General features: G+C 39.1%; 1 protein-coding gene across 1 annotated transcript in view; it reads right to left on the bottom strand.

Moving 5' to 3' along the window:
• Positions 1-24702, bottom strand: part of nrxn3a (neurexin 3a) — a 221435-nt gene that overhangs the window by 100431 nt on the left and 96302 nt on the right. The gene's annotated exons all lie outside the window — the stretch shown is intronic.

Genomic DNA, 24702 nt, shown 5'->3' with positions numbered 1-24702 from the left:
ACCTGAATGAACAAGCACTGACCCTTGAAACAACAGCAGTCCACATGATCCTAAAGAAGATCAACACCCGGAAGGCAGCTGGGCCAGATGGTATACCTGGGCGGCTGCTCAGGGAGTGTGCAGAGCAGCTGGCTCTGGTTCTGACTGACATTTTTAACACCTCCTTGAAACAGGATGGCACAATGGCCTGGTACAGTACTTTTATTGAGACTTCAATGTTATTTTGCACCGTACTCCTATTCATATTTTATTAATTTTATTTTATTTCATCTATTATTTTTATTCTATTTAGTCCTTTCTGTTTTTATTACATATTCTACTTCTTCGTTCTTATTTTACCTCTCCTCTACCTTGCGAGCAATCCAAACGTAATTTCATTCATATGCGTACTTGTGACCTAAAAATGAATGACAATAAAGTTTGAATCTGAATCTGATTTCCAGCACCGGGGCCCCTCAGGGGACGGTGCTCTCACCGTTCTGTTCTGGGCTGTCCACTGGACTCTGTGGAGGAGGTGGGTGAGAGGAGGATGTTGACCAAGCTGACATCCATCATGGACAATACCTCTCATCCACTGCATCAGACAGTGGAGGCGCTGAGCAGCTCCTTCAGTGGAAGACTGTTACACCCTCCGAGTAGGAAGGAGCGGTACCGCAGATCTTTCATTTCCACTGCTGTTAGATTATACAACCAATCAATCTAACAAACTCAACTGTGCGCATGGAGGTTTTCATGTTAGCTTATCTTGTGCTTATCTTATTTTATTTTAGACATATTATGTATAGTATTTACTTATATTTATACTTATTTGTAAATATTTGTAAATTTGTGAAATGTTTAATCTCTGCACACATTTTGCACACTTTTTATTTTTCATTCTTTGCACCTTACTGTTGTCCTGTAGCTGTGGTAACAATTGAATTTCCCCACTGTGGGATCAATAAAGAATGATCTGATCTTATGTCCTGGTAGCAGAAACCATGGCTGAAATTGAAAATGGTCTCACTTGTTGCCTGAGGCTGTATGCCAATAGTCAACGTCCATTTTAATTTCGAGTTGCTGTTTCAGGATTTCTCTGTTGAGAAAATGCTATTTCAAGGCTTTTATTTTGAAAGGACAAGGTGCTGCAGGAGATTGTTGGGACATTATTTTAGAATCAGGACTTTATTTTGAATGTTCCTTAAAGTTTACCAAAATGTAATAGCTTCCTATTTATGACTGTAGACTTTTATTGTGAAAGTCCAAGCATGGCCTGCTGGGAGACGACACCATGCTGACATTTAAAACAGCCTGAGTCGGTGCCTAAAGCTGTATGCCAATAGCCAAAATCCATTTTAAGCTCTTATTATTATTTCTTGGCTTTTAATTTGAAAGAATCCTAAACAAAGGCTTTTATTTTGAAAACACAACATGCTGTCTGGTATTGGGGTGACCCTCAACTAAAAGTTAAGTCTTAAGTTTAAATAGTCACTATACTTTGGAACGGTATTTGAGTGTTCATTATACTTTCATTATACAAGTTCAGTCACTTGCTCTAAATAACTGTAGACTCTTAAAGTGTTGTCACGTCCTGCTTGGAGAAGACAACATGGCCCACACTGAGAATGGTCCCCATGTGTAACAGCAGTGGACATTAGGCAGCCAGTTAGTCTAATTACCAACCACAGCTGTGATCTCTGCTAATGCTGTGAGCAGTTGCTATGGTGACCTGAACCCATAGTGGGAGGGGGAGTGACAGTGACACAGCACTTAAAGCAGGCACAGTACAGGAGAAGCTGAGAAAACTTCACCTCACAAAAATAATTATCTAAACTCTAATAACTATCAAAATAATTCCTTCACTAACAGAGCTAGGAGTCTTCAACAAAGAAACTAATCCATATTTGTGAAGATATTCCAAAAAATGAAGGATTGCTGGCGAGTTAGAAACAGTACAAAGTATGTGGAACAAGTTAGTGACCAAATAGGGTTTTGGCGAGAAACCAGAATGTGCAATGTGTGTGATAGCTGAAAGCATGTTGTTACGCTGTTATTGCCGCTTGAAATACATGATGATCACTTCTGAAGTTGGAGATTGTGTCTCATCTCAAAAATTTAAAAACATGACACCAGCTGGGATCAAACCCAGGTATCCTGGTATCCATATGCAGTGAGCTACACCAGGCAAGCTGAGAGGCCTATCGTTTATACCCAAAACAAAAAACAAACACACAAAGAGTAATAATGTGCATTGCACAGACATGCCTAACAATATAAGCATGTTTGGGAATATGAGAATGATATTTAAGACTTTAAAACTAACAACATGATGGACTTACTGATATAGCATATTTCACAACATGTACACAGCTTCATAATATTTATAAAAGAATTGTAGTAATGTTTATTTGTATTTTGTAATTCTTGGTTTTACACTGCATCAGGCTGGTGACTGACTAGCATGCAAGTGAAAGCTGAATTCTATTTGTAACCATATGGGAATAAATGATAGCAGAAAATTTAAAGATTTTGTATTTTGTAACTGGCCACATGGGGGTTGCCAATTATAACACATGATAATATCTTGGAAAACATTGCCTACATATGTTCAGCATACTACAAGTGAAAACAAGTTTCTAACTCTAAGTATGTGGGAATCATAGTGATTACTGTTTTTTTACAGTCGTAACCTAGGCTTATTCAGGATAAGCATTCAGTACATGTGAGCCAAATTTGCTTTGAAGCATTCAGTAAGATAACTGAAAAACTAGCAGTGTCTATTGGTAATTTCCAACAAAGCATATTGTTCTATTGTTCTGAATTTCCACGTTACAGGGAATTCAATAATAAAAATGTTGATGTGTGCTGAAATGAAGGGCTTTTATTAGCTGTGAGGCTTGCAATAATTGTAAAACATAAACTAGCTAAACAAAAAACAGAAACAGGCAAATATACACACACATTTCAAACCGCGATCTCCTTTGGTCTCAAACCTGTGTTTGCAAGGTCCCAGGCAGGCACTTTAACAATGAGCTATTACAGAGGAGCTGAGAGGGGCAACGGTTATATCCAATAATAATAATAACAATAAGACTCTTACCTAACAAGACTTACCTGATAACGCGACGCAAACTTCTCACAAAATACTCATTCTACGGGAGAAATTCTTTAACCACTAGATTCCTAACATCTTGCACAACAACACCATGCGCAGTTTGCCCAGATTGAAGTTACAACTAGAATGTGCGTGTGATTGCTGAAAGCACGCTGTTATTGCCGCTTGCAATACATATGGATCACTTCAGAAGCTGGAGCATGTGCCACATTGTCAATATATCAGAATTATAAAGAACTGCAATCTTCTACATGCCCACATGATGGCGTTGTAAAACATGTTTAAAAATTCAAATATTTCAAACCCTGACACTGGCCGGTGTACTGCATCCCAGACAAGTGCCTTACCAAGTGAGCTATAATAGGCTGGGTGTAAAGCAAGCTATTTATATCGTATAAAAACAAAGCACATGTTAACTAGCAAGGTAACGCGACGCCAACTCGCAATTTCCTCAACAAATATTCATTCTACGGGAGAAATTCTTTGACTAGCTAGCTTCCTAACATCTTGTACAAAAAGACCATGTGCAGTTTGTCCAGATTGGATTCAAAATCACAAGGTGAGAGCAGTTCAGAGTGACAGCCATAGAGAGCAGCTGCAGGCAGCTAATTTCTATTGGAACCAATGAGGCAGACACGCAACTTTCCTGTCAATTAAGGCTCCAATGGCAAAAACTACAACTCTTGTGGATTATCTGTCTTGACAAGAGGCATGTGGCAACTTCTGAGGTGAGTTTTGTGCTTGTAGAATTAAAACGGAAGCTTTTTTTGGATATGGACAAAGACTGTCTAAGCACAACATTGAAAGAGAAAACGTCACCTTCATTGACCTTGAAGCTGTGGACTGGGTCAGTCTGTTATCAAAAGCTTGTCGCAGTAAAAGCCAAGGATATTCAAAATGATACATTGGGAGTTAAACTTCTAGACCTGATAGTTCTAATGTACAAACACCACAAAGGGACAGAAATCCTACAGTTTACAAAGTTGTTGGCTGAATAATATTCAACATAAGCATTCAGTGCATGAGCCAAATTTCCTTTCACTTGGATGAAGCATTCAGTAAGATAATTGTAACACTACCAGTGTCTATTGGTAATTTCCAACAAAGCATACTGTTCTAATTTAGCCACGTTACAAGGAAGTCAATATTAATCCTCTGGGGTCTGAGGGTGTTTTGGGGCCCTGGACAAGTTTTGACATGCCCTGACATTTGTGCTTTTTTCAGTTGCTTTTAAACATATTAATGGTCGTGTTTTTACTCTGAGGACAAACTAAACTATTTGTCTCTGTGTGGAATATAAGAAGCGCTTCTTCACCTGCGTAACGTGCCATCATCCAAATGTGCAGAAAAAGTGAGTAAATTCTATGATGAAGTTTGATGTTTTATGCCATTTCTCGGGGGCGTGCACATATTTACCTGGTTCACCTCAGATTATTTGCATGCGAACAGTGCGCTCATTGCGAGGCGGGCTCACATTAGCTGTAATGAGATGAGACAGGAGAAAACATACTTCTCCTTACATTCAAACGGATTAAATAAAAAGTGATGATTTGTTTGTGACTTGAATTGTTTCATTTAAAAGAAAACATTTCAAGCTTTTTTGCATTTCAAGATTTTTTATTTTTATTTTCATTTTTAAAAATGAAAATAAAAATGTGACTGGTCTCGAACCCCTGTCTACTGCATCCCAGACGAACGCCTTAACACTGAGTATAACAACACCATTTTTACTCTATACTAAGCACATTCATTATTAGCAAGGGCACTAAATGCTGACGTGACATTAACTTGCAATTTCCTCAACAAATACTCGCTCTACGAAAGAGATTCTTTGGCTGGCTAGCTTTCTAACATGTTGCACAACAAGACCATGTGCAGTTTGTCCAGATTGGACTTAAAATGATGCTGTCAGAGCAGTTTAGAGTGATAGCGTTAGAGGCGAGCTGAGGGCAGCTCATTCCTATTGGAATCAATGAGGCAGAAACGCGACTTTGCTGTCAATTATGGGTCCAATGGCAAAAACTACAACTCTTGTGGCAATTTCTGGGGTGAGTTTTATGCTTGTAGGGTTAAAACTGAAGCTGTGGGATGTAAGGATTAAAAGTTATAATATGCTTTCTATCAGCTGCTTGTAAAAGAATGCAGCTTTGAGAATGGTATAGTAACTGATAGAGAAGTAGAAGTGACCCCCCAGAAATTGTTGACCTGATAAACGTGAGTTACTGGTTAAACAACTGCACAATGAGGGGTACATAGGATCAGTGACAGAATTCTTTAGATTTCACAGATGGGCGCTCTCTCACGGGATTGGATGAAGAAAGTGCCGAGGGAATGGACAGTACACCAATCAAGAGGGAACTAAGTTTAAAACCACGGTTGCCCCCATCAGTTTAGACCAATCAGATAGTCACACATTTTCATATATAAGTTTGTGTAAAGTTGAGGTGTAATGGCCGCACCTGTGGCCACCCACAGCTGGGACTAATGTAAGTAATCCTTAAGCACTACACATCTGAGTTTCTTTAGTTTAAGTTAGTTTCAATTTACTTTAAATATTGGTTTCAGATGACACAAATAAAGTACACATTTTTGTATCACAGTATATTTATTTTGCATATGGACAATACACTATCTTCTATCTGTAGCGTGCACAGTTAAGAAACTTTTGTATAGTCACATTTTAATTTAGTTACTCTAAATATATTTTCTAATCATTATTTTTTTTGAGTTACCAGTAGTGATGGGCAAATGATACCGAGGCTTCGGAGCTTGTGTCACTCTTCCTGAAGCAGAGTGATTCGAAACGCTGTGTCGGAGCTTGTATCAAAACACCAGTGTCACGTGACGAAGCTTCGAACAATTTTTTTCTCTCTTCCTTTACCCTCTCTAGCTGTGTCTCTACAAAAAAATTTTTTTTTGAACTATGCAACGGGGAGGAAGAGGCGCAAGAAGTCGGGCAAAGAATAGAGATGTGTGCACTGGACAGGGAGATCAAGTGGTCCATGAAGAGGAGCTGGAGACTGGGATTCCTAGAGTGGCTCCTGGTGCTGAGTGTGAGGAAGCGAGGGAGGCAACATTGAAGGATTTGGCTGGTATACTCCAGGCCTTCATGGGGCAGCAGGAGGCCTGGGAGATGCGACTGAAAGAGGAAAACACACGACAGGAGCATCGGTTCAAGGCACTACAACATCAATTTCAGCTTTTGCAGATGGAGGTAGAGGCCCGCACTTCCCCTGTTCCAGGGCTCACCTCACCAGTACCTGATCCCATGGAGACTGTTGGTTTGGATGATTTTCCCCCACAGGCCCAAGTCACACCTACCTGTACTCCTGAGATCACCCAGACAGCCCATGCAACCTCAGGTCAGTCACGAGTTTCTCCTGATCCAAGATTAGAAAAACTGACAGAAAATGATGATGTTGAACATTTTCTTGTTACATTTGAGAGGATGGCAACAGCACGTCGGTGGATAAAAGCTGATACCCTTGCTCACTGGCAAGGCTAGAGGTGCCTATGTTAATATGAATGTGGACGATTCTACGGACCTGGGGAGAGCCCCAAGGAACTCTATGTGAGGCTTAAAGAGCTGTATGGTAAATGGATACAACCTAAAGGTAAAACCATTCAAGAAATTGGTGAAATCATTATCATGGAGCAATATTTAAGAATGCTGTCCCCTGAGCTTCAGGTCTGGATTAAAGAACATGGACCTAAATCTGCAGCCGAAGCAGCCACTCTGGATGAGGTGTTTGTAGCGGCCCGAAAAAGGAACCAACACCGGCCGACACCTCCTTCATACCATCCGAAGTCAATGCCAGCAGTGGGTAAGGCTCCTCTAAAGGAGGAACAAGCCAAACCATTAAGACCCTCTGGTAAAATACTTATTTGTCATCTATGTGGACAGGAAGGTGTCATGAGTCCCTCTGGGGACTTCCTGCCGGAGGACCTTTATTGTGTTATGGCTTCCTTTTCTCCTTGCACTGGTCCCCGGCAGCTTGATGTTTGTTATTTGTGTTCATGAGTTTCACCTGTCCCTGTTAGTTTCACCTGAGTTCAATCATCTGTTGTGTTCCTCCCTATTTATACCTCCCTTCTCCCTTTGCTCCGCGCTGGAGCATTGTTAGTGTTAGTCCATGCTTTGTGTGATGCCTGTTTGTAACAGGGAAAGGATTTAGTCTTGTGCCCGTTTACGCCGAGAGGCGTTTCTGTTGTTTTTGCCTGCCTGCCCGCCGAGTGGCGGAGATTTATGTTACGTAGCCTGAAAATAAAGCCTTGTTGTCCTGCACTTGGGTCCTCACCTCTCCTCCTTCACACCACACCACCCACACCTTGTGACAGAAGGGCACATTAAACTGTCATGCCCAAGAAACCCTGTTAAGCTTACACAGATGTGTTTTGTTCCACGACAGAACTTTGGCACGGGAGCTCAAAATAAACAGTCCATGAAAATGACAAATGTGAAAATCAATGGACAGAATCTTAGAGCCTTGTTGGATACTGGCAGTTCTCAGACCCTTGTACACAGACAGTATGTACCAGCTAATATCGTTTGTACTCTAGAGACTATTCCAATTTGCTGTGTGCATGGTGATGAGAAGCCTTATCCCTGTGCTGATCTCTACATTGAAGTACAAGGACAGCCATATTTGCTAAATGTTGGGGTGGCTGATAACTTGCCCTTTCCAGTGGTTTTGGGGCATGACCTGCCAGTCCTTGTTGACTTATTAGGCAAAGAAAGGGACTGTATGGTGGCCATGACTAGGGCACAAGCAAAGAGAGAAGAGCCCTCTCCAACTCTTAGTGCCTTGCCTTTTTATGCTGCAGAGCTAGAGACACTTTCAGGGAAGCCTCGAAAGTCACGAAACCAGCGAAGGCAAGAGAAGTTTAAAAACACAGTGGTAGATCCACCAGGTGAGGCTATTCCAGACATGCCTCTAGGCTTTCAGTTGTCAGCTGATATAATTCAAATGCAGAAAAATTATCCAACTTTGTCCACTTATATGTTGAGAGCCATGCAGGAAGAAGCAGGATGTGAGCCAGGCAATGAAGGGTACTTCCTGCAGAAGGGGATCCTCTATCACCAGCATGGCCAGAGTAAGCGGTTAATGGCTCCTGAGGTAGCCCGAGACATAATACTTGCCTTGGGTCACTCTATTCCTTGGGCTGGCCACCTAGGGAAACATAAGACCACAGCTCGTATTAAACGTCATTTCTACTGGCCTGGTTTGAACTCTGATGTGGCTCAGTTTTGTAAAAGTTGCCCTGAGTGTCAGAAAACGTCTATCAGAGGCCCCACTAGAGCTCCATTACAACCTCTACCAATTGTGAGTACCCCTTTTGAACACTTGGGGATGGACATTGTCGGCCCTGTGGAAAAAAGCAAAACAGGAAATCGGTATATGTTGGTTATTGTTGACTATGCTACCAAATAACCAGAAGTGTTTCCCCTCAAATCTGTTAAAGCAAGAGTTGTGGCATTTTCCTTGTTGCAATTTTTTTCAAGGGTGGGTTTCCCCCAGGAAGTCTTAACAGACCAAGGTACTAATTTTATGTCTACATTGCTGAAGCAGGTCTACCAATTGCTGGGCATCAAGAGTGGCTCCCTTACTTCCTCTTTGCCTATAGGGAAGTCCCTCAGGCTTCGAGTGGGTTTTCCCCCTTTGAACTGCTTTATGGTCATGAAGTAAGGGGACCTTTGACCTTGCTGAGAGAAACCTGGGAAGACGATCAGGGAAGGGAGGGGCCTATTAGCATAATTTCTTATGTCCTTCAGATGAGAGGAAAGTTGCAAAAAATGAGTGAATTGGCCAAAGTACATATGATGGAGGCCCAGCAGCGACAGAAGACATGGTACGATCGAACCGCCCGACAGAGAAGCTTTGACCCTGGTCAAAAGGTTTTGGTTATGCTACCAACCAATGACAGTAAGCTGCTGGCAAGGTGGCAGGGGCCTTTTGTAGTGGAAAGGAAACTTGGAGCGACAACTTACCAGGTCTCCACTCCAGGAGGTAAGCGGTCCAGTCGTGTGCTTCATGTGAATCTGCTTAAGGAATGGGTTCCAAGGACGAGAGGAAAGGCAGAGGTGATGCTGATCCAAGGAGTGAAGGAGGAGGAGGAAATGGATGATGAATACCTTCCTACACCAAGAACCTCAGATCCGGACTTGAGTCATCTTTCTGATGATCAGCAGTTTGAGGTAAAGTCAATGATTGACTGTGATATGTTCCAAGAGTACCCGGGCCGTACTAATCTTGTAGAACATGATATTGTTTTGAAAGAAAATGCAGCTGTGAGGCGCATGAGTTATCGGATTCCTGAGCGTCTCCTGATACCTTTGAGGAAGGAGGTGGATTTCATGTTATCCCTGGGAATCATCCAACCTTCAAAGAGTGAGTGGTGTAATTCAGTGGTGTTAGTACCTAAAAAAGATGGGACAATAAGATTTTGTATCGACTTTAGGTATTTGAAGCCATTTCAAAGTTCGATTCTTATCCAACCCCACGAATTGATGATATTATTGAACACCTGGGGAAAGCAAGATACCTAACAACCATTGATCTCTGTAAGGGGTACTGGCAAGTACCCTTGACTATCCAGTCCCAGGAGTTGACAACATTTCGGACACCCTGGGGCCTTTTTCAGTTTACCATCCTGCCATTTGGGTTGCATGGTGCCCCGGCAACCTTTCAGAGACTTATGGACCAGGTACTTAAGGGCCTTACTAAGTTTGCATGTGCATATTTGGATGATATTGTCATTTACAGTGTTACCTGGGAGGAGCATGTGAGACATCCAGAAGTCCTTGGGTAGGAACCCTATCCTTCATAGCCCAGATTTTGATAAACCGTTTATTTTGCAAACTGATGCTTCTGAGAGGGGTGTTGGAGCTGTGCTTCTGCAGGGGCCGTCTGAGGATCGACACCCCATTGCATATATTAGTAGGAAGCTGCTTCCCAGAGAGACCCGCTATTCGACAGTGGAGAAGGAAGCATTGGCAATCAAGTGGGCTTTGGACTCTTTTAAGTATTACCTCCTTGGGAGAGAGTTTACACTGGAGACTGACCATCAGGCATTACAATGGCTGGAGAAGATGAAAGATGCTAATGGAAGGATTACTCGTGGTACCTTGCCATGTAGCCTTTCCGCTTTACAGTACAGTACATCCCTGGTAAAGACAATGTCACTGCGGACTATCTCTCTCGCTATCCCAGCGAGAAGTCTGAAGGGGAGGGGAGTGTAATGGCCGCACCTGTGGCCACCCACAGCTGGGACTAATGTCGGTAATCCTTAAGCACTACACATCTGAGTTTCTTTAGTTTAAGTTAGTTTCAATTTACTTTAAACATTGGTTTCAGATGACACAAATAAAGTACACATTTTTGTATCACAGTATATTTATTTTGCATATGGACAATACATGGTCTTCAATCTGTAGCGCGCACAGTTAGGAAACTTTTATATAGTCACATCTTAATTTAGTTACTCTTTTAAGTATATTTTCTAATTATTATTTTTTTTGAGTTACCAGTGCTGGGATGCCGATGGTGGTTGGTGCTGCTCCTGGAGGGACTTTCTGGCAGGCCTCAGGCAAAGGATGCACTCCAGGAAATAAAACATTTAAATAGAGGAAGTGGCCAATTGGACTGTACTAAGTGCTGGCCACCTTGTAGGGGAAGTTGGGAAAGTTGTTTTGGAGGTTTTGTTTATTTGTATAAGTTATGTTAGAAGTTTTAAATATTTGTTGGGTTAATATTTCATTGGTGGTATTAGGATTAAGATTAATTTAATATTTATTTGGTATTCGTAGTTTAGTGGTAGTTTGTTTCTTTGTTATCCCCCTGTGTGTGTTAAGTGGTCTGATCAGCCACAATATATATCTCCTTCTGTGTTTAGTCTGTGGGTCAGTTTGTTTTTAGTTAGTATGCACAGTGGTGTCATTTTTTTAAAGTAATTTAGCCTGAGTTCAGTTTGGTTTCTTTGACCGGTTTTAAGAGCTCATGTTATGATTATAAAGTTAAGTTATTTTGTCTATTTCTTTTTGGGGAAATAAAAACCCATTTTTTTCGGATATTTTTGCCTGTGTCCTCGTCTGTGCCAGCTTGGTCCCTTACATAAGGATAGGCATCTTCTTTTTGTTGGTCGGTTGCAGATAACTGCTTACAGACTGCGATTTCCCGAACAAAGAGAGGTTCATGTACATGTTGATGATTCTTCAATGCAAATAAATCTACTAAATTGAGTTACTGTGAAGAGTCCTTACTGCAGAAACACGAATGCGCTTACAGGGAGCAGTTGAGAGAATTTTTTCTGGTCGGAAAAACAGGTTGTCGTCCACTCTACCTGCTGACATCACACACTGAAACAGAGAAAACGCTGTAACATCGCTCCCGTTAGACTTAAATAAATAAAAAACTATACAAGACATAACAACGTGGAGCACAACCCTGACAGATTAAAGATATTGAAGCATTTTAAAATTGAAATGGAGTCTCTAGCTGCACATATGCCAGAGATAAATACTCATAGAAATCAGGCTTTTTCAGTAAAGTCAGATCATTTCTCTCATTCTCTCTCAGTTGAAATAATCAAGAGCTATGAATTGTAGCGAGGGGGGTTTTATTTTGAAAGGACAAAGAGCTACAGGAGACTCACGGGACCTTATACTATAATCTGTACTGTATTTTGAATACTCCTTATACTTTACAAAAATGTAATATCGTCCTATAAATAACTGTAGACTTTTTATTGTGAAAGTCTCACCATGTCCTGGTAGTAGAAATGATGGTTGACATTGAAAATGGCCTAACTTGGTGTCTGAAGCTGTATGCCAATAGCCAGTGTCCGTTTTAATATTGAGTTGCTTTTCAGGGCTTTTCTGTTGAGAAAATGCTATTTCAGGGCTTTTATTATGAAAGGACAAACTTCTATGGGAGACTCATGGGACCTTATACAAGAATCTGGACTTTATTTTGAATATTCCTTATAATTTACAAGTATGTAATATATTCCTATAAATGACTGTAGACTTTTATTGTGACAGTCTGACCATGTCCTGATAGCAGAAACCTTGGCTGATATTGAAAATGGTATCACTCGGTACCTGAAGCTGTATGCCAATAGGCAACGTCCATTTTAATATTGAGTTGCTGTTTCAGGGCTTTTCTGTTGAGAAAATGCTATTTCAGGGCTTCTATTTGGAAAGGACAAAGTGCTGCAGGAGACTGTTACACTATTATTTTAGAATCAAGACTTTATCTTGAATGTTCCTTATACTTTACCAAAATGTAATATCTTCCTATTAATGACTGACTTTTATTGTGAAAGTCCAAACATGGCCTTCTGGGAGACGACACCATGGCTGACATTTAAAACACCCACCGAGTCACTTGCTCTAAATAATTGAGAATGGTCCCCATGTGTAACAGCATTGGACATTAGGCAGCCAGTCATTCTTAATTACCAACCACAGACAGCTTTGATCTCTGCCACTGCTTTGTGAGCTGTTGCTATGGTGACCTATGCCCAGAGTGGGAGGGGGAGTGACACAGCGCTTTACACACACAGAATAGAGAAGCTGAGAAAACTTCACTTCACAAAATGGAGGACTACAGAAAAACTATAAATAATACTATAAATAATTATTTCACTAACAAAGCCAGGAGGCTTCAACAGAGACTGATCCACTTTTTGTGAAGATATTCCAAAAAATGAAGGATTGGTGTCGAAGTTAGAAACAGCCTTCATTTGTGTTTTACACCAGAACTTCTGGAGCTCTTTTATAATGGGAGTGAATGAAAGGTAGAGCAGTCACTCTCTGTGGGTTTGGCCACCTGGTGGAAAAACCGTAGGTCCTATCAAAATGAGAACAGCATTACCTGAAAGAAGACAAAAATCTCTACTACTTTGATATATAAATTGTTTATAAAGCTGAAAGTCGACACAAGAAGAAAAGAGACAAAAACTAGAGTGTGTGATGTCATTAGTGACACACTAGCTCTCTCCCAAACTCTAGCTCTCTCCCAAACATTCCACCCATTCATTTCTATGGGAAAATTTTGCGACAAAACCTGGAATATCTCGGTAAATATAAAACATTGCCAGAAGCAACCCTCTCCTCATCGAGATGTTACGGTGTTTGAATGGCGTTGCTACGTCGAACGGTATAGGACTAGAAAGCGACGGAAAAATGTAAGAGAAAAAAACGAAGAACATAGCACAGCAATCCCAACAATAAATAGTGAGGATAACAATAGTGTGATTGCTGGAACAATCAAACTAATAATAAAGATGTAACAGAACAAGAGTGTGATTGCTGTCAACAAATCCTAAAGATTTCCAGGGCCATGTTCACCTGTCAATCATAATATATACATTTTTGGAAAGGTCTCACTCACGCAGCTCTACGTCATGGTGGGGTGTGGGTCAGTGTCCCATGCTACCTGGATGACCTCCCTTCCACTTTTTCACTTCTGGCCCATTGAGCGATTATAATAGTCCCTTGCCTTAACCATGATAGAAAACAAATGAATGAAAAACACTAAGTGGCCAATCTTTTATCACAGCAGCTTTAGATGCTGTCAATAACAATGGGAAGATGGAGTCACAAAGGGGGATGTGTGTATAAATTGAAATCTGCTCAAGTGGAAAATTGAAGGCCTTTTTTCTCTAATTCTCATGGCAGAGAAACTCCCTCTGTCTGGCTATATTTTATGTGCATACATACACAAAACAAACACACCCACTCCTCCATTTCACTCTTTTTGTATTAATGTCTTAGCTCCCGCTCCCCACCCTGGGCTGTGTCAGAGAGTGCAGAGAGAGTCGGTAGATTTAGGGGACTGACTGAGACTATCAATAATCCACCAGCACATTTGACAGTAAATCAACTCATCCCTTAAGGTCCTCAGGATGAATGGAAAACTGTCTTTTCCACTTCTTTTGTCATCTTCTCTTTGTTGCCTTTTTCTCTTTGTTACATCTATCCTTCTCTCACTCCTTCCATCCTATCTCTTCTCTCACCTGTCTACAAGAAACAACTCTTAATTCTCCTCTTCTAGCTGAACATAAACATCCCAAACCCCTTAAGAAGCACCACCACTTTCATTTCCAAATTAAAAGCCTGAACAAAAATGACAATCTTGAGATTCACCAACATAGAAAAGAAAGCAAAATTGAATTTCACTTGTCTATGATGGCCAGCTGACTCCATAGCAAGTAATAAAGTAATAATGTTATAATAATAATAATAATAAGACCTATATGATAACATTGTGGTGAGGTACAGATCAGCACAAGGGTAAAAAAAACTATTACTAAAGCTTTGAGTGTTCCCTAGAGTGCAGTGGCCTCTTCCCAGTGTTGGCTGCTCAGCCGAACTGAGTAACCAGAAAAGAAGAGCCTTGGTCAGGGAAGTGACTAAGAACCCAACCGTCCCTTAGAACATATAGGAGAAGTGGGAGGACCTGAAGCCATTGCAGCAGTACTTTATGAATCAGGTTTTTGTGGTAGATTGCTAGACAGAAGACACTGAGTAAAAGATACTTATAACAGCATTTTGTCTGATGAGACAAACACTAAATTTTTTGGGTAGAATACCATGCATTTAACACTTGGCACAGCTCATCACCTGGGCAACACCATCACTACAGTGCAGCATGGTGGTGGCTGCATCCTCATATGTAGGATTACAATTACTTTAATATTGAAAAACATCTGTAGTCAAATCCTTAGTCTTACCATGCCTGAAACATATTATTCCTCAAAAACAGCCAAAAGTAAACTAACTGGGAGTTACAAAGTGTATATGGTATTTTGCTTTCATTACAGATATTTAGAGATTTTTTCATTACAGAGGTTTACAGCACTACTAAAAACAGCATGGTCAGTTTCATGAGATGTGACCATGAGTTTATAGTATAGCTCATGGATACATGCACTCACACACATATGCATTTGATTTGATGTGCATTTGATGTGGCTACTGTATGCATTTTGCCCTGAGAATTATATGAACTACAGCATTAGAGAGGAGGGTGGTCAAGGTATGGTAGGGAGTTGGGGGTAGGTATGGACAGTGTAGCTGACAATTTGACAAGTCACTTTCAGGTTCCTGCCACCTCTGAACAATAATAGCAAAAGGGCTTTTCAACATGCAGAGGGAGCTTTATCAGCAAGCTGCAGACACAGACTCTAGCTTAACATGAGAATAAAGCATTAGGAGACTGATAGCAGGCTGTTGGTTAGCAGCACGCACGCACACACACACAAATGGTGTGTTGATATGTGACTATACGTGTTAATGTGAACATGTTTGACAACTGTAAGATGATAGAAATCCATCACTGCATTATCTCCTCAACCAGACCCTCTTATCAGTGTGTAGTAATAAGAAATGTAACACAAAATGACCCAAGCTTGAAATTAATTTTTTCAATTGCCAGCCAATATAGCTAGCAAATTTTAATGTTACCATCCACTCAGAAAAATAATCAAACTGATTTACACAATTTTAAATCAATGGAGCTGAGGAAAAAAAAACATTTGTATTCTTTGAGGCTTAGAAGTTCATTTGTCCTGATGGTGTGTTGTGTCCCATAGTTATACCAATGGATGGGTGATGCACATATTTGGGTACAAAGACTGGAGAAGAAGAATTTAGATGGCGGAGATTATTCACTACACGATGCATTACAGTTAAGTAAATTTCTAATAATTGCACTTGTTTTTATATAAAGTGCTGCTGACCTGTTCTACATTGCAGTGCCTCTTTATTTGGCTACACCGCATCACATGGTGGTAATGTAGAAAAGGAAAAGCTGAGGGGTAATTCAAATCATCTTGCTGGGAAGATCATTGTTCTATGAGAATTCTAGTATCCGGATTGATACTGTGCTTCAAGCTGACATTTGATCCTGCAGGTAGTGTTAATAAAAACCTCATTAAGTTATTAAAATATTCTCAGGTAATGTGAAGTATTTTGTTATGAATTTTATATACAACTGATTTACATTACCAAATGCATTTTGAAGCAAAAGTAATGACTGACTTACATTTTTTAGAAACAGAATGAGGTAATGTTAATTAGTCTCAAAACTGTTCTTATGTATTTAGCATATCCATAAAACAAAGTATTTAACTCTTGAGGGGTCTTAGAATTCTGTACACCCCTTGTCTTAACGATAAAAAAATGACCTGTCTTCACTAAACAATAAAATAAAGCAGCTTAATTTAATTTCAATCCTCAAAATATAACATAATTTAAGTTTTTTTTCTGCTGTTAAAATGGCCATGGGTCATTATTTTCTGTAAATATATCCTGTCTTGCAATACAATGTGTGTACAATAGTGGCTACATCATTATTACTACTTATAAATAAGTTTTACCCTCTGGGGTCTAAGGGTGTTTTTAGGGTCCTGGACAAGTTTTGACATGTCCTGACATTTGTGCTTTTTTCAGTTGCTTTTAAACATATTAATGTCTAAAGTCTGATAACACTGTAATCAGCACAAAATTGGCTACAATAATATGTGAGCAGCAAGTTTATACATGATTGTGTTTTTGAGAAAACAGTGTTTATGCATGGTTAGTGGAAAACAAAAAATTTTAAGTCACTGAAATAAGACCATAAAACACATACAGAACATTGGTTCACAGAAAACAATACACTGATTAGACTTTTCTAAGCGATAATGAATAATCATGTGATTTACCTGAGAAGACAAAGACCTGCATAATGAGCTGCTTAATGAGCCTTTCAGTCAGAAATGTGGCTGAGAGCGAATTAGTGCAATGCAGATGCAAACGTTCGTCATATGAGTTGCGTTCTTCCTCTGAGGACAAAGTAAACTCTTCGTCGCTGTCTGGAACCATACAAAGCTCTTCTTCACTCACATAGCGTGCCATCATCCAAACATGCAGAAGAAGTGAGTAAATTCTATGATGAAGCTTGATGTTTTGTGCCATTTCTCGTGGGGCGTGCACATAATTACCTGGCTCACCTCAGATTATTTCCATATGAACAGTGCGCTCAGTGCGAGGCAGGATCACATTAGCTATAAAGAGGTGAGACAGGAGAAAATGTACCGCTCCTAACCTTCATATGGATTACATACATAAAAAGAGATAATTTGTTTTTGACTTGAATTGTTTCATTTAAAAGAAGACATTTTAAGCTTTCTAGGCATATATTTCTCATTTTTGAGTTCACTGAGATTTGGGTTGTTTTATTTACGTGTCTGTGAAGAGAGATGACATAGAAGTGCATGCTGTCTGGTTTCTAGACCCTTTACAGATTTGAATGATATATTGCTCTTATCTGTACGATCAAAACTGACGGAGTAATTTAAGTTTGTTTTGGCATAATCAGGAGAAGATGCCACAAAACGCATTCGCGTTCATCGACCCCTGAGGGTTAAGCACAGGTCAATGTGTGCAAAGAAAATTAACCAAGAAAATACATAAACTACAATGTAACTATTATTATTAACCAAAATATTGATATTTCCATGACCTTAACCCTCAGTGGTCGACTAACACGCCGGTGTGTTTTGTGGCATTTTCTCCTGATAATGCCAAAACAAACTTAAATTACTCAGTCAGTTTTGAGCGTACATATAAAAGCAATATATCAATATATAATCTGTAAAGGGTCTAGTTTTAGTTGTATACACTCGTAATAACAACAAAACGCTGTGCTTTTGTTAAATAAAGAAAGAAGACGGTGCGCTCTTTTTATGTCTCTGTCATCTCTCTTCACAGACATGTAAATAAAACAACCAGAATCTCACCTAATACTTGCCTCCTAAAAATATGACATATATGGCTAGAAAGCTTGAAATGTTTTCTTTGTGAATGAGTGAACAAGATGACTTTCATATCATTGTGAAGCAAACACTTTAGGCTACAAGTTTCTTAAAAGTCTTGTGAACCAATGTTCTGTATGTATTTTATGGACTTATTTCATTGACTTAAAAATTGTAGTAGCTATTAATATGTTTAAAAGCAACTGAAAAAAGCACAAATGTCAGGGCATGTCAAAACTTGTCCAGGGCCCCAAAACACCCTCAGACCCCAGGAGTAATTTTGTTATATGCAGTGTAAAACCAAGCTACAGACAAGACTATAAATGCAAGCCATTGTGTCTTGTGTCAAAGTCTTTCGCGTACACCCACCATCCTCCACCCAGACCAACTAACAGTCCAGTTGGATACATATGCAGCACTTCATTCTCTTACAGAAATATTGCCTCAGACCACAACTGAGGCAGTGATTGTGTTTGCCTGCACACTGTAATTGGGAAAACAATTTAGTAGTGCAAAGCTGTAATTTATAGAAGACAAGGCTGAAATACAAGGTATGATAATTCTGTCTGCACTGCTTCTCACACCTCAGCTGCTCTGCTGTAAGTGATGTGTGCGCAATTGGACAAGACACAGCAAGGAGAGAATTCACTCAGTCAGAAACAGACAACTGTGTCCATCACCTTCTGAGTCTGTCTCTGCATCCAAAAATGTAATACAACTCAAGTGTTCATTTATCGTTACATAATATATGTGTTATAACCTAATGTCTTACAATGGAGCCTAGAGTCCTGAGATGGTGGATAAATCAACATAATATACATTTGACCGTTAGCCTGAATGCATCTGTGTGAGTGTGTTTGTGCAGGCATTATAGGGCACAAACATTTATCATCCCTAAATGTCTGCCTTGCCTATAGATCTCTGCCTACTGACAATGCATAAATGTGTGTGGCAAGCTTGTGTGTGCCGCTTTGCTTGTATGGATGTCCACAAATTACAGACCACAGAGAATGATCAACCAAACTGTCTACAAGGATGGCACAGAATGTGTGTGAAATAGTGGAGGATATCCATTTATATATTATAGGCATATAATGTAAAGACATGAATTAACCAGGTCTGAAGTTAACAGACTGTTGTCAATGTCAAACAAAATATCTTATACTCTATATCAATATTGTCACTTTCAAGTTTAGTGTTTAACTAAAGTCACATGCTTTTGTCATGAGACACCCCATGGAGTGTTTTGCAAGATGAGAGATAATGTTGTGTATGGTTTTGCCCACATGGTGGCATCATTTTATTTGCAGAACACAATATGAGCTTGGATCTTCCCTAGTCAGTTTTAATGACATATTTGACAGAGACTAAAGGTGCTTTCACACACTGATTTGATTAATTAGATAAGCTTTAATTTGATGAGTTATAAAGGCATCCCAGTGAAGTGTGTGCATGTAGGCAGTGGTGTGCTGAAGGACCTTTCTTTTTGGGAGAGGTTTTATTTATTTATATAAACACATATAGGGTAAGTACTTCAACAAAATAAAAGAAATATACACCTTGTCTAAAATAACGTTCATTGTCCAGAAGATGAAGTTTGAAATTCACAGCTGTATCAATAAAAGTAAATTAGTTTTTCATGCTATCAGAGCACATGTATTGAAGAAGGTAAATAAAGTACATATTTGCAAATAGCAAACGATGCAAGACACCTTTATGATTTTTTTTAAAATGGTAAGATTGTGAGGGACAGCTTCAGATTGGTTATGACTTTTAGAAAGTAAAAAAAAAAAAACCTTCAGCACTTCAAAGAAAACTACAACACTGTGTAGTATAACTTCTGGTGCAACTGGGCATGAAGAAAACTACATAAAATGACATAAAATAATTTTCAATTTATTTTATTTAATGTTGTTAGTGGGCTCCATTCTTAAATAATTCCATTCTGAAAAGTATAAATGAACATGATAAAAATACAGTTTGATGCAGGACAATATTTTCAATATGTGAGAAGATAAAAAAAAAATATTGCAGATATCTTCACAATCCATACACAATATCAAGTAAAAATTTTCAGATCCTTAAGTAAAAAAGCAATAGCATAGTTTAAACCAAAAACTTCTGTCAAGACCATGCCTAAAGAAATCGTATAATATCAACAACTAGGCCTAGACTGCTATATTGATATTGAATCAGCATTGATATGAATGTCATTTAACAACATTGTGGTTTCAGTCCTGTGATGTCCTGAGCTGGACTAAAACCTGTCTTAAAGTCCATTTACATTTAAAAAGGTCATTTTTCCAGTAAAGGAAAGATTACAGGTTGGCTTGAGAGATTTGACACTGAAGGATCTAGACTGTCTTTCTTTAGAAGGGACTTAACTGTAGTTTTCAGTGATTTTGGAAAAATGCCTGACATGGAGTAAGCTATTGACAATTTTCAGTACATCCATTTCCAAAGACCTGAAACAGAAAGTGTATAAATTTAGATTGACTTAACTACATCCTCCAGTGTTTGAGCAATGATAGCATTGCATATTAATAGTCTAACCAAATTCTCCCTGTGTAGCTGCAGCAGTGATCTAGTTGAATTATTTGACATGGAGGAACTTAAGGGTAGAAAGATTTTTTTTTTTTTTTTTAATTTTCACTCAAAAAAACTCATTGCACAAATAGTGTGAAATTAAACTTGGCCTCATTTTCATTTCAGCAAGTAACATCAGGGAAACAGTTTTAAATGTAGTGGAGGAGAAATCAAAAAGATTGATAGTAATGAGCAGTATAAATTTGCTATACGAATATTTGAATACAGTAACCCAGTATTGTTACTACTGGAGCAAACCAAGAACAGCATTCAATATGTTTGCTCATCCTTATCCTTAATGTTCCTTTCTTGGCTATGGTACACAGGCACAGGCAGAGACCTCCATGTAAGTGGTTGATGGAGGTGTAATAACAATGACAATTATAGCAATTATGTGTTATTGTAGGCCATTATGTATTTTGTAGGTTTTTAGATGTAGGCTTTCTCTGTAATTGCTGGCTTATGAAAGGCATAATAATCATGGGCCAGCCAGCCACAGGGGCTACCAAGGGCGACCAGTACCGGATGCCATGGTAACAAAACATTTATCCGTAATGCTGGTCTGTGGATGGCGAGGACAAGAACATTGGCAGCAGGCAAATTAGCTCTAAAAGGCAGGGTGTGGAGAATGAGAGGGTGCTGGACAGCATGCAGAGAGAGAGCTGGTGGGTGCTGCCCTGTGACTGGGAAGTGGGTAGAATGTGTGGGGTTGTATGAGAGATAAGGTATGATGACAGTCTTTCAGACAGTGTATTTGTGACTACTATTTACAGACTATTTGATGAATGTCTGTGTGAGTGCATGATTTGATGCTGTAAAAGACTTGGTAAAAGATTTTACATAGGATTATTTCAATCAAAATACTAACTAACTAGTGTCTGACAGAATGATCCGAATGTGTGCAGACAATCTACTCTAAACAGATCTTTTCGGCTAAAGTAAGTTACATGTATCACAACTGACACAACTGGCCCTAAAACCCTCAACCCTGCTTCTCAGCTAATGTCCATGCAGGTTAAATTCCATAATTTTGTTTAGAAATAATATACCATATAAAGCACTCTTTGAATTATTTCATAATAATTATTTAATTATTTCACATTTTCATTATCCTAATTTGATGATAACAATAGCTCGTTAAGTGTGTGTGTCCATCATGAGGTGCAAACAGGAACGACTAGTGTTTTTCCATAGTTTTACACTGGATGACTTTCCTGACAACCTCAGGAGCTGAGGCTAGTGGCTCCAGATCTTCCAAGTTGGTCTCCCATCTAAGGACTAACCAGGGATATCCCTGTTTAGCTTTTGAGATCACAAGCTATCAGGCACACTCAGTCACTGTTAATTACTTTTTTAAATAACAAGCTATACTCATATGTTTTTCTTGTGCTTCTTGTGTTTCAATGTTTTTATTAGATCATCTTTGTATGTAGTCCACATCCTCTGTTATTGAAGATCCATACACATATATATTTTGAAATTATCTCTAGTGAAGTGATGTCACATTAGAATCTTAAATGAAACTCAGTGGTCAAATATCATTGGGGGAAAAGTTGACGAGGTTTTGACAAGAAAGCACAAACCACTTATCTCTAGTTCTGCTGCATCAGTTTTGATTTTTTTTTCTGCCATGACTGCCCTTTTCCCTTACATAACAGTGTTATAGAAGGGTAGTGATAAAGTATACTTCCAGTATTGTACAAAGAGTATGTAGTGTGCATAAATGACAGGCCAGTATAGCTAAATATAAAGACTTTTATCAAAATGGCTTTTATGTATTTCAAAATGTATTTCAAAATGAATATGATATGAATACATATCTTTCTGTCTGCTACTGCAGCCTTTTCCTATCCCTGTGCTACTTGATTTGCAGATAGCTGAGTTCTTAAATCAGCACTGAAACACTTCAACAGAACTGCATCTGGTATCCTTATATACAGTTTTTATTTGTAGTTGCTTCAGATATTATTAATGAACTCTCTCTCTCTGTGCACCACCACACTTGAAACCATTTTTGTGTCACATATTTGTCATGTGACACCACCTTTATTCATAAACCTATAATGTATATGCTCGAGTGCACATGTTTCTTTTTGTATATGGATGTGTTTCCATGTGTGTATGTGTTGGGTGGATGGTACAGGGAACTGCTGACCTGCCCAGCATGGCACAGAGCAGGAAGAAGGCCAGAGGGGGATTAAATGACAACTGAACCACTTCCTCCCTCTCCCTGTGGCTCATGTGATGCTTTATACTCTGTGTTTGGGTGGGTATTATCATCAAACACTGACAGAGTAGGCCTGGTCCCTGCTACCAAGTTGCATCAACTGATTCCAGTCAAGTGCTAATATGACATCATCAGATTGAGGAACTATATTTGTATGTGTGTGTCTGTGTGGAGGGGGGGGGGGGGGGGGGGGGGGGACTTGGGCAACTCTTATACCCCGAAAATTTGGTTTAAGGAAATAAATTCAAAACAATTAGCTTAAGACCACTGCCCCCAAGACCTGGCCCTGGATAAAGCGCCAGAAAGTGGATGGATGGATGGACAATTAGCCTAAGGTCCTTTAAAAATAACTAAGCTACTGTTAAGCGGAAGCTCCACTGTAATTAAATGAAGGCAATGAAGGCAGTCGGTTGTTATTGAAATGATGTAAAGTTGCTGGTAGCAGATGATCTGTTAATATGGAAGTGTTATTTGACGATTTGAATTGGTATGATGGAAAAATTTGCGCTGGCATAGTGTAGGGTCATGGCAGAAGTCCTCTGCTGTTTAAAAACTCACTGGTGGTGTTATCAAATTTTTTTAATCTAGCACGTCAAGTAGTGTTGAAGATGTCCTTTGTCTATTGTTACATAACACCCAATTGTGTAATCAGATACACAAGGATGATCAATCCCCTGTGCAATGCAACGCTGAAAGAATAACCTTTGTTTAGTCACAGTTTGTAGCAGTGATGAGTGAAGCAGGATATTCCAAGTATGCTACTGCAGGTTACTCTGTAGGTAAAAGGTATTTGCATATTGTGCAAGATGGAAATTTATATCAATAATGGCTGACCATGTTGGAGACGTTTCACTTTTGTGTTTTAGATACACAGTACACAGTATTTTACTAAAATAATAATATAAAATTGTATTAGTGTATTTAATGTGCAATTTCATTAATTAATGGGAAAAAAGGGAAAGAGAAAATTCTCCAGCACTGAGATATGTTGCCCTAATATTAAGAAATATCCCAGCATGACACAAAGCTAGTTTTACTGTACACACTGAGCTACTGAGGAACTACAGGATAGGTGTGGAGCTTTTAGTGAATTAAAGCTTTACCCCCACAGCTGTTTTCACAAATGTACAGTAAACTTTCACTGTGATTTAGGTAGTTTTTTTCTGGTCTTGCTTGATACAATACATCCCCTAATACATCAGTGAAATCCACACATTGACAGTGGCTACAGTAACTGTTACCAAATTATATTGTGTAACTTTCTTGATGGTCCTCACAATCAGCATATGGCTGTAAGTACATTTCATCAATATATTTTTTAAAGCCCAAGTCACATAATATCACATAATTGGGTGGTTAGTCAAGTCTGTGTTGATCAGAATTAGCTAAAAAGTGGACCGAGATATTTTGTTTCAGGTAATCAATCATGTTTATCCTCTGGGGTCTGGGGGGTTTTAGGGCCCTGGACAAGTTTTGACATGCCCTGACATTTGTGCTTTTTTCAGTTGCTTTTAAACATATTAATGGCTAAAGTCTGATAACACTGCAATCAGCACAAACTGGGCTACAATAATATGTGAGCAGCAAGTTTATACATGATTTGTTTTTGAGAAAGCGGCGTTTATGCATGGTCAGTGAAAAATTACAATTTTTAAGTCACTGAAATAAGGCCATGAAACACATACAGAACATTGGTTCACAAGACTTTTAAGGAATGCATCTCGTAGTCAAAAGTGTTTGCTTCAAAATGATGTGAAAATCATCTTGTTCACTCATTCACAGAAAACAATACACTAATTAAAATTTTCTCACACTTCTTTTAGTAGAAAAGACATATGCAAGGAGGTGTGCCTGATCATGAATAACCGTGATTTACCTGAGAAGACAAAGACCCGCATAATGAGCTGCATAATAAACCTTCCAGTCAGGAATGTGGCTGAGAGAGAATACAACTAAAACCCTTTACAGATTTGAATGATATCTTATCTGTATG

Source organism: Mastacembelus armatus, chromosome 22 (genome assembly GCF_900324485.2).
Source record: "Mastacembelus armatus chromosome 22, fMasArm1.2, whole genome shotgun sequence".
NCBI lineage: Eukaryota > Metazoa > Chordata > Actinopteri > Synbranchiformes > Mastacembelidae > Mastacembelus > Mastacembelus armatus.
Note: the sequence above shows the minus strand (reverse complement) of the source record. Positions and strands in the feature narration are given on the sequence as shown.